Genomic DNA, 13,391 nt, shown 5'->3' with positions numbered 1-13,391 from the left:
AATTTAAAATCAATGCAAATGCCTTTATATCACAAGGGGCAAGAAGGACCCTTTGTTGGAACAACATAGCGACACAAGTCTCGTCAGTTGCAACTGAGTCTGGATATTCCAGGCACGGAGAGTCGAATTAGCTGTCGCCATATAGAACCTGACCTGAATCCCGCATTTCTCTACCTGCTTTCGCACCGAACCCGACTGAGAAATATTACTTTTTCCGTCACGATATATCGGTATGTGAGTTTTACGGAAAAAAGATGAATTATCCTTTGGAATATTCCGAAATGTTGCAATTTAAATTACGTCTGGATGAGACTCGTTTTGTTTCGTTTTTTATCGCATTAAAATTGAGCCTTTTGATACAGATACGTGTCAGCCAACATTTTCTAGCTTAAAACAAAGCTCCTATGACATTCTAAATTACAAGGTAGGTAGGGAGGCAATACCGTTAATCTAATGTTGAAACAATTAATTAGAAAATGCTGCAAATTAATTAATTACGTTATAAAGGAGCTTTTTTGGGATAAACTTAAACTAATTACTTTAATACCAGATCTCGTTATGCCTTCAGTTTGCTGTGCACAAGAGTCATCGCTTATCGTCGTTTCAAATGAAGGCCTTTTCATATAGATTTTCGCAGCAAAATTTCCTTCCATTTAATTAACGTTTTAATTGGCAGATAATTTATCGGGAAAAATGGCGAGGTGACGTTAATTGCGAACTAGTTGGTAATTTTGTTGTTAGCTCAGATTAGTAGATTTCAACATTTTGGTGGAAACACGAACGAAAAATCTATTTCCCACATACAGGATGTTGAAGTTCAAACGGAAAATCGTGTGTTAACCACTTTTTTTAAAGTCTTATAGATCATTTATTTGACGATTAAGTAGTTCGACGAATGTAACGGACATTTTAGGCGTTATTATTTTTTGTGAGGTTACGCGCAACCTATAAAACGATAATCCAAAATGACGAAGATCTGCGACACTGGGTCTACAGGGGGTTCGGTTTACCGATACACATCCCAAGACGGTGGCAAGAAAGGTGATTTTGAACGTACCTTACCATACATGTTCACTACTGCACAAAGTGTGACGTGTTTCGCTGCTTGCTTGCATATAAGTTGGAATAGAAATTTAGTAGAATATTTGATCCGTAAATTATCTAGAATCGTTACGAAGTAATTTACCAGATATTTGGACCAAGTGCCTTTAGTTTTAAGACCGAAAATCGTATTTCAAAACGATGGATGTCCCGCCCATTATCGGAGAACAATAAGGAAATTTTTAAATAGTAATTTTCTTGAAATGGACCGACATATGTCCTGCCAGACATTCGGATCTAACCCCACTCGACTATCACATCTGGAGACGAACGATGCAACTGGTATACAATGAAGGTATTAATGATCAAGATCATCTCATCCGAAGATTCCAAGTAGCGAAGGCTGAAATCAGGCGAGGAGTAACCACCACGGAGATGCGACGAAGGTACCGACGTTTAATGGTAAAAATTCCATCTTCAAACCCACTTTTTCCAGAAGGGCTCCCTTAAGGGTGGATATTAAAAGTACATTTAAGAGATGAAACTAAATGAAGAATACGCTTTTATGTTCAAAAATAACACGCTGTGACCTACAAAAAAGTTGTGGGTATTTAAATTCAAGTGTATCACAATATGAGGCTTCCTCGATCGGTAAATAAAGAGCTCAGTAAATATTTGCATTTTCCATAATCAACTTTCCTGGTTTGCAAAATTTCGTCATAATGCAGCGTTATTGTTCAAAAAATGTAATCAAAAAACGCAATTAAAATTTTAATGTAAAATACCCTTTATCTCGAGAACACATCAACCGTTGTGGTTCCGTATTAAACACAACACAAAACAATAAAACTGAAAAGGTCAGTCAGTCCTGATCGCATACATATGTACATAGACACTTTGAATTAACTCGTTTACAGCGTATGTCAGCTAACGATGAGGTTGATTGCATTAAAAACTCTTTGAAACACTGGACTTTTTCCATTATTTTCAGATCAATATCCATCCAAATATTAAAAAATTACTCCCCATCATCGGTGTAAGTCTCTCAATTTAAAATTTATTTTACGCACCAATGAATTGAAACTTCTTGTTTACATCTTAGTTTCTATAGTGGAAACAATGAATTACGACTGGCGGGTGTTGTTATATTTTTACAGTCCTTCGCTCACGCCAACGGGACGTAGAGTTATAATAACAGCCGTCGCCCTTAGCAACGGGCGGTAAAGTAAAGATAAATTTTCAATCAGTTCACTCGGTGTGATTTTATTCTAGTTACACGTAGAGGTATTTAAAAATTATCATTTGCGCTTAGAACGTTGTACGTATCACGGGTCGAGAGAAGGATTATGCTTTTGATCGAGTAAAGGTCCTCCGTTCGAGCCTTGAAGGTAATGTCCTTCTTTCAGCCCCCAACACGTGAATAACTCATGAGTCTGGGGTCAATTAACCAATCGCAGTGAATGTTTGAAATGAAATCTTAGGCATCGGGGGTGGGGCAGAAGTACACATTTTTAAACCCAAACAATTCTCTCGTAAGGTATGGAATAAACGCATTAATATTGAAACTAACACGTTTTGGAAAAAATTATCGGACACGTCGATTAAGGTGATTTTTTTTATTATTCATATTGATGACGTCATCGCTGTCCGAGATATGATGTCATCGGGTATTTTTTTAAATGTCAATCGCCGTTTTTGATTCAAAATGTTGAAGAGCGTGTTTTTCGAACTGTAAATCGTAAAAAAATGAGAGAGGTACATAGGGCATTTTCTGAGAATAACAACATGAATGTTTGGTAACAGTACCGTAAACGGTTTTCGCTCCGATCGTTCTGATTTTTTAATATGTTATTCTAAAGGTCATTTTGAACAACTTTTCTAAAAGGACAAGGGCGCGCAAATGCCTTTTTCACACTTTTTTTAGGTTGAACATTTTTCCAAACGGGATCGTGGAGCGAATAGGGGTGATGGGTGGGGTAAACTGCTTCATTATGGGTATGTAATATTTTGTTGTTGCTTTAAAGATCTGAAACGTTGTTGATAATTACCTCACTCAGCACTCCAATTCACTCCATGAATCCCGAAAGACATTTCACTTAATCCACTAAAATACTAGCGTGGCCCCTGCGCAAGAAAGATACGCAAAAATTTTACAATTTTATTTTAATTGCAATCGCAATTGAAAAAATATATAAATTCTGATCCAAATAAGTAAATGAAAAACATATTGCTTGATAAGAATTGAAACTGAATGAAATAAATTTCCTTTACTGAGGTAATCCGAACTAACCTGAACTAAATGAAATAAATTTCCTTACTGAGGTGGATGTAACTTTGCAATTTCAATAGAGAAATAATTAATGAAAAATGGAAATTTGTTACCTTACCTCACCTTACCTTATCTTACCTTACCTTACCCCACCCAGCACCCCTATTCGCTCCACGATCCCGTAAGACAGTTGGATTTGGAAAAATGTTCAACCTAAAAAAAAGTGTGAAAGAGGCATTTGCGTGCCCTTGTCCCTTTAGAAAAGTTGTTTAAAATGACCTTTGGAATATCATATTAAAACATCAGAACGATCGGAGCAAAAACCGTTTACGGTATAATTACCGAATGTTTTAATGGCGGTGTAACTAGATCTACATTCCACACCAAACAACATTTCATCTCTGTTCAATAGGGCTGTTTCCACTGTACGCAAACCAATGAAAACGAATGAGTACCATCCGTATAAAGCGCAATTAATTCATGGGCTCTCTGAAGATTATCTCTATCGTCGAAACGAGTTTTGCGAACAAAAGCAAGAATTCTGCACCAATGATGAAACCTTTGTAATAGGAAAATTTTTGCTGATGAAGCCACATTTATTTTAAACAGCCACATTAACCGACAAAACTGTTATTATTGCGCTGCTAATAATCCCCCATTATGCAATGGATTTTCATAGCGAACACTCTCGAAAGGTCAATGCTTGGTGGGCCATAATACGTGATAGAATTCGGGGTCCTTATTTTTTCAACGTTGTTCTAATTAAAAACGATATTTAAGTTTTTTCAAGAAGACATAATTCTAGCGCTAGTTATTTTATATCTCGATCCAGAAGACCACAATTGGCCAAACACAAGTTTACTATTTTAACAAGATGGGGCACCTCCTCATTATGCATCACCTGCGCAAGCTTACTTAAAAGACTGTTTCCCAAATGGTTGGATAGGACGAAGAGGATTCGTGGAGTGGCCAGCTCTTTCGCCTGATCTGACGTCCCTCGACTATTTTTGTGAGAATATTTAAAAAACAAATTGTATTCCATTAATCTTTTAACTTTAAACGATATAAAAATAAGGATTCGTGAAGAAATACGACTTATAACTCCAGACGTATTCGATGATCTGTAAAAGGAGTTTATTTACTGTCTTGCTAATTGTCAGGCAGCGAGAGAAGCTCAATTTGCGCATCGCATTTGATAATTCGTTTATTTTTTTTGTAAATTTTGTGAATTAAATCAATGTTATTTTTCTCAAAAAATGTCTTACGTAACTCCCCAATTTTTATTGCGGTTTATACTTAAAAAAAATGCTCTTCAATATTTTGAATGAATAAAAGGGGGGTTGTTATTAGATAAATGACCCATGACACCACGTCTCGAACAGCGATGACGTCATCAATATGACTAATATTAAAAAAAACTTGTATTTTAATAACCAAATCGACGTATCCAACGAGTATGTCTAAAACCCGTTAATTTTGATATTTTTTAATATTAATGAATTCATTCAATACTTTACGATAGCACTATACGGGGTGTGTTAGGAAAATTCCCAACATAATGATCTCCCTCCTAAGTAATGCCCTAACACCTAGGCAACAAATAAAAATAGAAGGAACACATAATTCAAACCTCAACCTACCACGACATGCCGAACCATGGGTACTGCGTTATGTACCATACATCTGGTTTACTTCTCTCCTGATTTGCGAGTTGCGAGACGGGAAACAAATAAAGGGCAGCAGTAAACCTGGATGAAATATCTCTTATCGACCCGCGTAATGGCCCAAGAACTAGAGGGTGGCAGTGCTAAAAGAATGGTTCGAGAGCATCAAGGTGGTGATTTTTCCACCACTTCGTGGAAAAAAACCCAAGACAGGAACCTGCATTTCAGGGGGAAGGATACCACCCTTCTTGAAGCGGAGACAGAAGCGTCTCCCCTCTCGTCGCGTCGACAACAACCCTTCAAATCTTCTGATATAAAAAATAGAGTAGAAATTCAACAACTTCTAACATGTCTCGTTGCAAATCGAAATCTGAATACGGGCATTATAGTCAATAATCTAATCACTAATCGGGCACTGTATAACGACTAGCCTTCATTAAACATAGTGTAGTACGTGTCGCAACGTTTTTGTATTCTCACGAACCTTTGAATTCTCATTATCTCATGACGATAGTCTGTTTGGTCCTTTGATCTAGTAATAATCCCCGCCAGCGTATTTGGATTATTTCACGGATGCCTAGTGAGGCAGTCATTACTGTTAGGCAAAAGCTCAGGAAGTCCTAGCCTAAACCTAAACCGGGTGTTTCCTAAGTATTCTAAAACATTTCACGGGATGATTTCCCAGTTTAAAATATGAAAAAAAATTCTTATGCTTACTGGCCCGCAAACGCTGTGTCTCCTAGAACAGGACGTTAAAAATTAATATTTGTTTTCCGTACTATGTAGGGGTTTGAAGGGACAAGAATCAATAATATTATTGAATTTTGCAAGTTATAAATACGTTAATATTTTAACATTTTTAAAAATACAACATTTCAATAAATAACTGTGTTTAGGCCAGGGGCTTCCTGAGTTCCTACCTAACAGTAGTGACTGCCTCACTAGGCACCCACAGAGGAATCCAAATACGCTGGCGAGGTTTTTTAGTTGATTCGAAGGACCAGACGGGCTACCGTCATAAAGTAATGGGGTTCCAAAGATTCGAGAAATTATATAAACTCGGTTACACAAATTACCTTAAATTTAATGACAGACTAGTTGAATTACAGGGTGAGTTGTGACTAACTTATTAACAATATTGCCCGTGTGTGGGGTTTTATGGCAACGAGAGCTAGAGAGGTTTGTTGTTTTCGCGACGGGATGAAAAACGGTTCTGGTCTTTGCTCCAAGAGGAGTTCGTGCCCCTTCCCGCAAAAGACGCAGGTTCCCGAGTTTGGGTTCCCACGATTTCATGAGAAAGTCGCCACCTTGATGCTTTCACACCATTACCTTATCGCTAACACCCTCTGGTTCATGTCCACTTGCGCGTGTGTTGCCACATTTCATCCTAATTTACTGCTGCCCTTAATGTGTTTGGGCAATTTGCACTTCATAAATCAGGGTGAATGTGCACCAGATGAGAGGTGATTATCGCGGTACCCATGGTTTGGCACCCAGTGGTATGTCGAGCTTTTGTTTCTGGTTTCTCTCTTTACCAGATTTATTACCCAGATGTTAGGGCAATACGTGAGAGCGATTTTTATGTTGGAGTTTTTCCAACAAACTGAGTTGACAATCACTGAACAACTGATTTCAGCTTTCCCAGTTACCGTAAATGTGGATCCAGTATTAAAGTCTGTTCGAAGTTTAATTGAAGCATTTTGCTTAACAGAATAACTTCTTGTTGTTTAATCTGTAATTATGCCGACCTTTACAACTGAATAAATTACCCAGATGCATTTTTGTTATGGACTTACAAATGGAAATTCCTTACAGGCACGGTGCCTATATGCTGAACGGTACCCAGAAAAACATTTGCCATGTTCAGACATTTTAACACACCTTCATCGCCGCTTACAAGAGACTTCTTCATTTTTGAGAAGCAAAAGTATTGCTGGTAGACCACATTCGGTTAGGACTACTGAATTGGAGGAAACTGTTCTTCACGCTGTAGAAGTCGCACCAAGTACTAATACTAGAAAAACTGCTAACGACTTTCATGTTAGTCTGGAAACCGTTTGGACCGTGTTAAAGGAGAATCTGCTATATCCTTACCATGTCCAACGTGTTCAGGCTCTTTCACCTCACGATTATCCTTGTCGCTTGAACTGGTGTCAGTGGCTTCTTGAGAGAAATGTCAACATTCCAAATTTATCAACCAAAATTTCGTTCACAGATGAAGCAAAGTTTTCACGGCATGGTATTACCAACTTTCATAACAATCATATTTGGGCACACGAAAATACTCATATCATATCAGAAGCAAACCACCAGGTAACATTTTCAATCAATGTATGGCATTGAGGAGCAGTTGATAGGACCATATGTTCTTCCACATCGACTTAATGGTGATTCCTATTACCAATTTCTTAGATATATCTTACCTGAACTTCTTGAAGATGTGTTATTAGAAACGAGACTCTGCTTCCGGTTTATACATGATGCAGCGCCTCCTCATTTTGCCATACAGGTTCGAGAGCACCTCGACGATACATTTCCAAATCACTGGATTGAAAGAGTAAGTCTTCAGCCTTGGCCACCGCGATCACCAGACTTAAATCCTTTGGATTTCTATTTTTGGGGGCACCAGAAGGAGCTGTACCCTACTCTTATTTCTACGTAAAGTGAGCTGCCGAATCGGTTGTTACAAGCTTTCAACAATATCCGTGATAACCCCGGTGTCCTTGGGCGAGTGCAGGAATGTCTTAAGCGATGAGCTGAAGCATGTGTAATGGAGGCCATTTTCAGCAATTTGTTTAGTATAATTCAATTATTTTATTATATCATATTCTTTGCTTCTCATAATGTTGCATTTTTTACCAACGTAGCAATATGTTTTATTCTTTTTTCTCCAAACCCCCATACATAGCACGGAAAACAAGTATTAATTTTTAACGTCCAGTTCTTGGAGACGCAGCGTTTGCGGACCAATGAGCATATGAACTTTTTTTACGTTTTGAGCCGGGCAATCACCCCTTGAAATATTTTAGAATACTTAGGAAACGCTCTGTATACGTCGTTCATTTAACAGAGTTTAACTGATATTGGAAAAACAGCTGTCCTTGTCAATTTAAGCTTGGACTTAGACAGCATTCAATTATATTAGATCGATGTCCCGTAAGTTTGCAAAACTAATGAATAACTCACAAAGGGCACAACTATCTAAAAAGTTATTTATTAACCCAGTTACTAGCAAAGAACGTTAGCCGTAGCATGGAAAGAAAATTGTAAAGTGAAAAATAGGAGCGACATTCTGGGTATCGGATGACCAACAATTTGTCAAGGCCGATCTAAGTTGGACGATCTCACAGTGGTTTTGTGAGGTGAGAAGCTGGTCAAAACACAGTCTTCCCCGCAGAATTTGAGACTTCTTTCTAAAGTCTTTGGTCCACTCTATATACTTCTAAGTTTTATACATAACAATGATTGCTGAGTCAGCAGTTCTGGCAGCATTTTAAAACCGCAGTTGCCCCATATTAACCATTGTTTGCTCACCACTGTTCTTTATCTTATTTCCAGTCAGGCAACGGCTTAGGGATCGATTTCAAATAAACTTATAAGCCCAGAGTAACCTGTTAGTAATCAATGTACAAAACTCCAAGTACCTTCGGCTAGGTTGATTTACTTGTATATAAACTATATTATTTTAAGACCTAGTGGCCTTGAACGCACAATACAAGGTGAAATGGTCAAATGTAATTGAACCCTCTGCCCTTCCTCATATACCCTTGTGCAAACAATCAATCAGGCAATGCCGAGGTTACACGTGCTATGTTCGCTCGACCTTAAAAAAAATCGAAGAAAACCTTTAGGAACCTACTGGGATACATTAGGTTATAGATATTTATATCTATCGCTTTCAGGGAACAATGTACCGAAAACTTTACCTGCAGGACGATTTTCGTGGACGCGACGAAACTGACCCGTACTCTGTCTTCATTTCATCGATTTCGGGGATTTTACCCTCTCGGAAAAGTGGCCAGGACTTTGATCTATTGGCCCTAAAAAATGTCTTATTCTCAGTGAATTCCATGTTAAAAACAATCAGGAGGGAAATGAGAAAAATCATTTGTATCCTTTTTGAGACGGACACGACATCAAAGTCTGCTTTGAGCATGCAAATCAAAGCAAATACCCCCAGAGAAGGACCACTAGGGATAAAGTTGTCCCCTTTTGCGACAGTGCCGACAATGGCATCTAAAATGCAACTCCTTCGGAATATCCAATGGGCTATGCGCTGAATTAGTTGTCGCAGCTTGTCGTTTGACCTTAAATTTACTGCTTCTATGTTGCAGACATTGCATTCTACATCTGTCCTGTTGAGATTGAGTCAGTAAACTGCCATTTTTGTGATCCAGCAAAAACCAGCGTTATAAAAATGTAAAAGAATTCGCATCCGCCTATGCGAGGTAATCCACTCATCAGTATTCATGGCATTTGAAAGACACTGAATTATCTCCTTTCTACCCCATTTACTACATTTAAATCCTTATTTTCACAATATAAATCAACCCCCAGAGTGTAAGATAAGATGGAAGCCAAGAAGGCGGAGAATTGTTGGTTGCACGATGTTTTCTCATCATAACATTCTTATTTATCTAGAATCAGTTGGTTCTCGCGAGCCCAAGAAAAAATCCTTGAAGATCCCCAGTTTTCACTCAATTTAATTTCCGTTGAAAAGATTTCAGGCGTTGATAAAATTTTCACAATTTTACCACTTCTTGATTTTTCAACTGCTCTGACTTTTTTGCGTCACACTTAATAACATCTCGATCCATTATTTAACACCCTTTTTATTGTTGGGCAACTCTCTTGGAGTTGTGCTCGTTCTTTCCCTCTCTCGAGGGAGCCTGAGTGGTTCGCCAACTCCGGAGGAATATTTATTATTTGAAAAATTTAAAGGCCTGTGCGTACGAAGTGAGATTTTAGGTTAATTATTATTAAGCTGGAGGAACTCTTTGAAGGGACACGATTTAAGGGATAGCGAAGGGTGCAAAAAGACACATTTGTTTTTACAACTATTTTAGAATGAAAAATGTTGAATGATAGTTGCTGTTCTTGATACCAAAATACGTGTCTCGGAAATAGCTCTGCAGTAGACATCCCCGTCGTCTTAACAAGGGGAACTTCCACCTATGTATCTCGACATTCACGACTTACCCACATTCCTTTGCTTTCCCATGCAGAGTGCTGGGTAGTTTTCCAGGATCCCATCGTCAGATGTATCATTTGATGGTCGTTAAGGACTAGCGGGCACTTCGATTTATCAGATCTCACGTGCGCTATTTCTTCGACAAAACAAGAATGCGTGGTTCCTAACTACATCTCCGTTGCCGAATAGAGAAGATTAAAAGAAAGAAACAAGAGGAGGAACTTAATAGAGAAATAGGTGCGTTCATTTAAAAACTTGCCATGTCACTAGGTCGAAAACAAAGGAGATTCTGAATTGAGGTGTGTGGGGATCTCAAAGATTGTAAAGGGAAACATTTTTGGCAGCAGCGATGCTAATATTACGCACACCTCTGCACCCCGAGTCACGCTACCTTCAGAATCTTAAACGGCACCCTAGCTGAGTGCGTGCCTCATATTAAAGGCATTTAAAATGCATTAATTTGCATTTTTTAAATTGCATATTTTACATGAACCGTTTTGTAAATTACAAATTTACACAGGAAATTATCAAGCGGCGTTAAGTCAGGAAATCTTACCGGCCATTTGATTGCACCTCTCTTGCCAATCCATCACCAGTTTATGATTTACAGTTATTTTATGCACTGGGCTTATATAGGATGTTCGGGATATAACTTTTGTAAGTTTAACCAATGATTGAGAGCATTATTTTGAGTAAAAAAGCTCTCTACAACAGGGGTCTAAATACAGTCATTTCCTTGGAAAATAAAAAAAAAACTTTTGAGAATTGGCAATGTCGCATCGCGTTTATTTCATTTTGGTGCCGCCCAAAATGATCCCATCAACTAGGTATGCATTTTTACACGGTTTTTTTTTGGATCCGATAGGTTTTACAGTTAAAATTTTAACATTACGTGATTCTTATTTTATTATTTTGAAAAGCTACTTACCTGAAAATTATTGTTGTCATTTCCGACTAGCAAAAAAATGTACGTTGCACATTTTCCACCACTTACATCACAATCAAAAATACAAATGTGTTATTGTTTTTACCACATTAAATGTTCGAAATGTCCACCATTTGAGTCCGTGCGTCCACGACAGCGTTTTAACCAATTTTCCCGTACACGAAGAAAAATTCCATTTGTCCAGCTGGAAGTTTTCTCTATAGATAATGATTAGTGTAATTTTCGGAATTTTATAATACCTCTCCGTAAATTAAAAGCATGTCATGATAATCGTGTAATGAATGCATTTAATAAGTTCACGCATTAATAAGTTCCAATGCATTCAGATACTAATAAAAACTCAGGTCTCATCAGCTAACAGGTATTAAGGAATTACAAAAAAAAATTATAAAAAAAACATAAATTCCTCTCTTCGGTCGAGTTCATCAATGCGGCGTTGCCGCTTAAGTTTACTTTTATCGCTTAATTTATATTATCAGTTATTAAGTTTCGAATCGCTTTTAAAACTGTTATTACTGAATAATTTTAACTTTTTTTTATTACACGTTAAACAATCAACAACTGTCAAGTACATTTTTCATCATGTTGTTAAAATTTTAAGCTTATCACAGCTTTTCGGTTGCCAGTGTTAACAATTTTTTTTTTGGAAAAATTATTAGGTTTTCAACCCCTGTTGTAAGGAACTTTTTTCTTCAATATGATATTCTTAATCATTGGTTCAATTTACAATTGTCATTTTCCTAACACCCTGTATAATAAAATTCCAGTTTCACTAGACACTTTTCTCAGTAACGTACATAGTGAGCTCAGCTGCAAAGTGTCTTAACACTTCCATCTAAAGAGATTCATTTAACATCCTGTGATTACTTCGTTTCGTGTGCAGTCATATGCTAAATTTTGTCAATAGCTGAATGACATAAACATGGGAAATATATTGATCAGAGTGTTTCCGCCGCAGTTTGCCTGGAAGATTTATTATTCGCACCATAAATTAATAAAATTTTTACTCTTTCTTCTACAAAATAAACTAATTTTAATGAACTCATACTTTAATAATAGTGGCAAATTATTTGCCAACCCCTAACCAGTAATATTCAAATCTAAATGGGTTCTGACCAACTGGTTATTCTGTTAAAGGGTTGTTTTTTTATAATTTCTCAAAAACAACTTTATTAATTTTATAATTATTGTCATAAAAACAATTCATTTTAAATATCCCTTAATATGAGGTACTCATCAAGATAGTGAGCCATTTGAGGTTCTGAAGTTAGGATGGCTGGGAGTCAAGGGGTGTGTTAACACTGCTGCTGCCAAAAATGTTCCCCCTTACAACCTTTGAGATCCCCATAAACCACATTTCCGTATTCCTTTTTTTTCCAAACTTATTGGGTCGGTACGTTTTTAAATGAACACACGGTATACCTGTGCAAGTACCTGAGCTCTTAGATTTACTCCTTTCTTTTAATGTAAGATTGTTTCTATATTTCCCGAGGCGCTAAGCTAAAGATTTCTGGATTTATTTGCTGATATATCACATTCATGGATAATTCTAGACCGATCTACTGGACTAATTGAACAATTCCTCACCTTCAGTACAAGCAAGTTATTCAAAATATGTCTGTTAAGAGGTTTCGAAGTCCACCTTCCTTATAAAACTTTGATTCAGAAGATTTAAAAGTTGGAATGGGATTCGCCTCCTTAGTAGACTTAAACTCATTCAGAAAAACCTCTCAAATAATGAAATGCTTCTTGCAATCTCTCTCTCAAAAACTCTTTATTATAAAGGATGGATGAATCATGGAGGATATACGGAAGAGGGATAATGTAGTTTTCTTAAGACTATAACGTAGATTTTTCCAATACTAGTAAGTATGAAGCAAAGTCTTATTTGTAGAGTCGATCAAACACCTCTGTGTCACAGAGATGGATGGTTTCAAGCCAATTGTTCTTTCTCGCGCATCCATTGTGGATGAGACAGTCCCCTTCCTTTTGGTGTTGTTATGTCTTAATCAGTTGAATTTTTTGCTCATATGCCAGGTGAAATATTAATTCCCTCTCCGTTAAAATGTCTGGAGTTTTTGACCGTTCTCCCTCTGTCCTGTTGATTCATGAGGTTGTTGTTATCCAGGATAAGTAAGGTAAGTAAGTTATTGTGAAAATGACGCCTGGTAGAATCGCCTATTAGTGCCATACCCATCAGATTCAGGTAAAATGTGAATAACCTATGCTTATGATTATTTAAAAAAACTATTGGAGAATCCTCTTCTCCTTGAGAATTTA

This window comes from Euwallacea fornicatus, chromosome 20 (assembly GCF_040115645.1).
Source record: "Euwallacea fornicatus isolate EFF26 chromosome 20, ASM4011564v1, whole genome shotgun sequence".
NCBI lineage: Eukaryota > Metazoa > Arthropoda > Insecta > Coleoptera > Curculionidae > Euwallacea > Euwallacea fornicatus.
The sequence above is the reverse complement of the archived record's forward strand: the minus strand, read 5'-3'. Positions refer to the sequence as shown.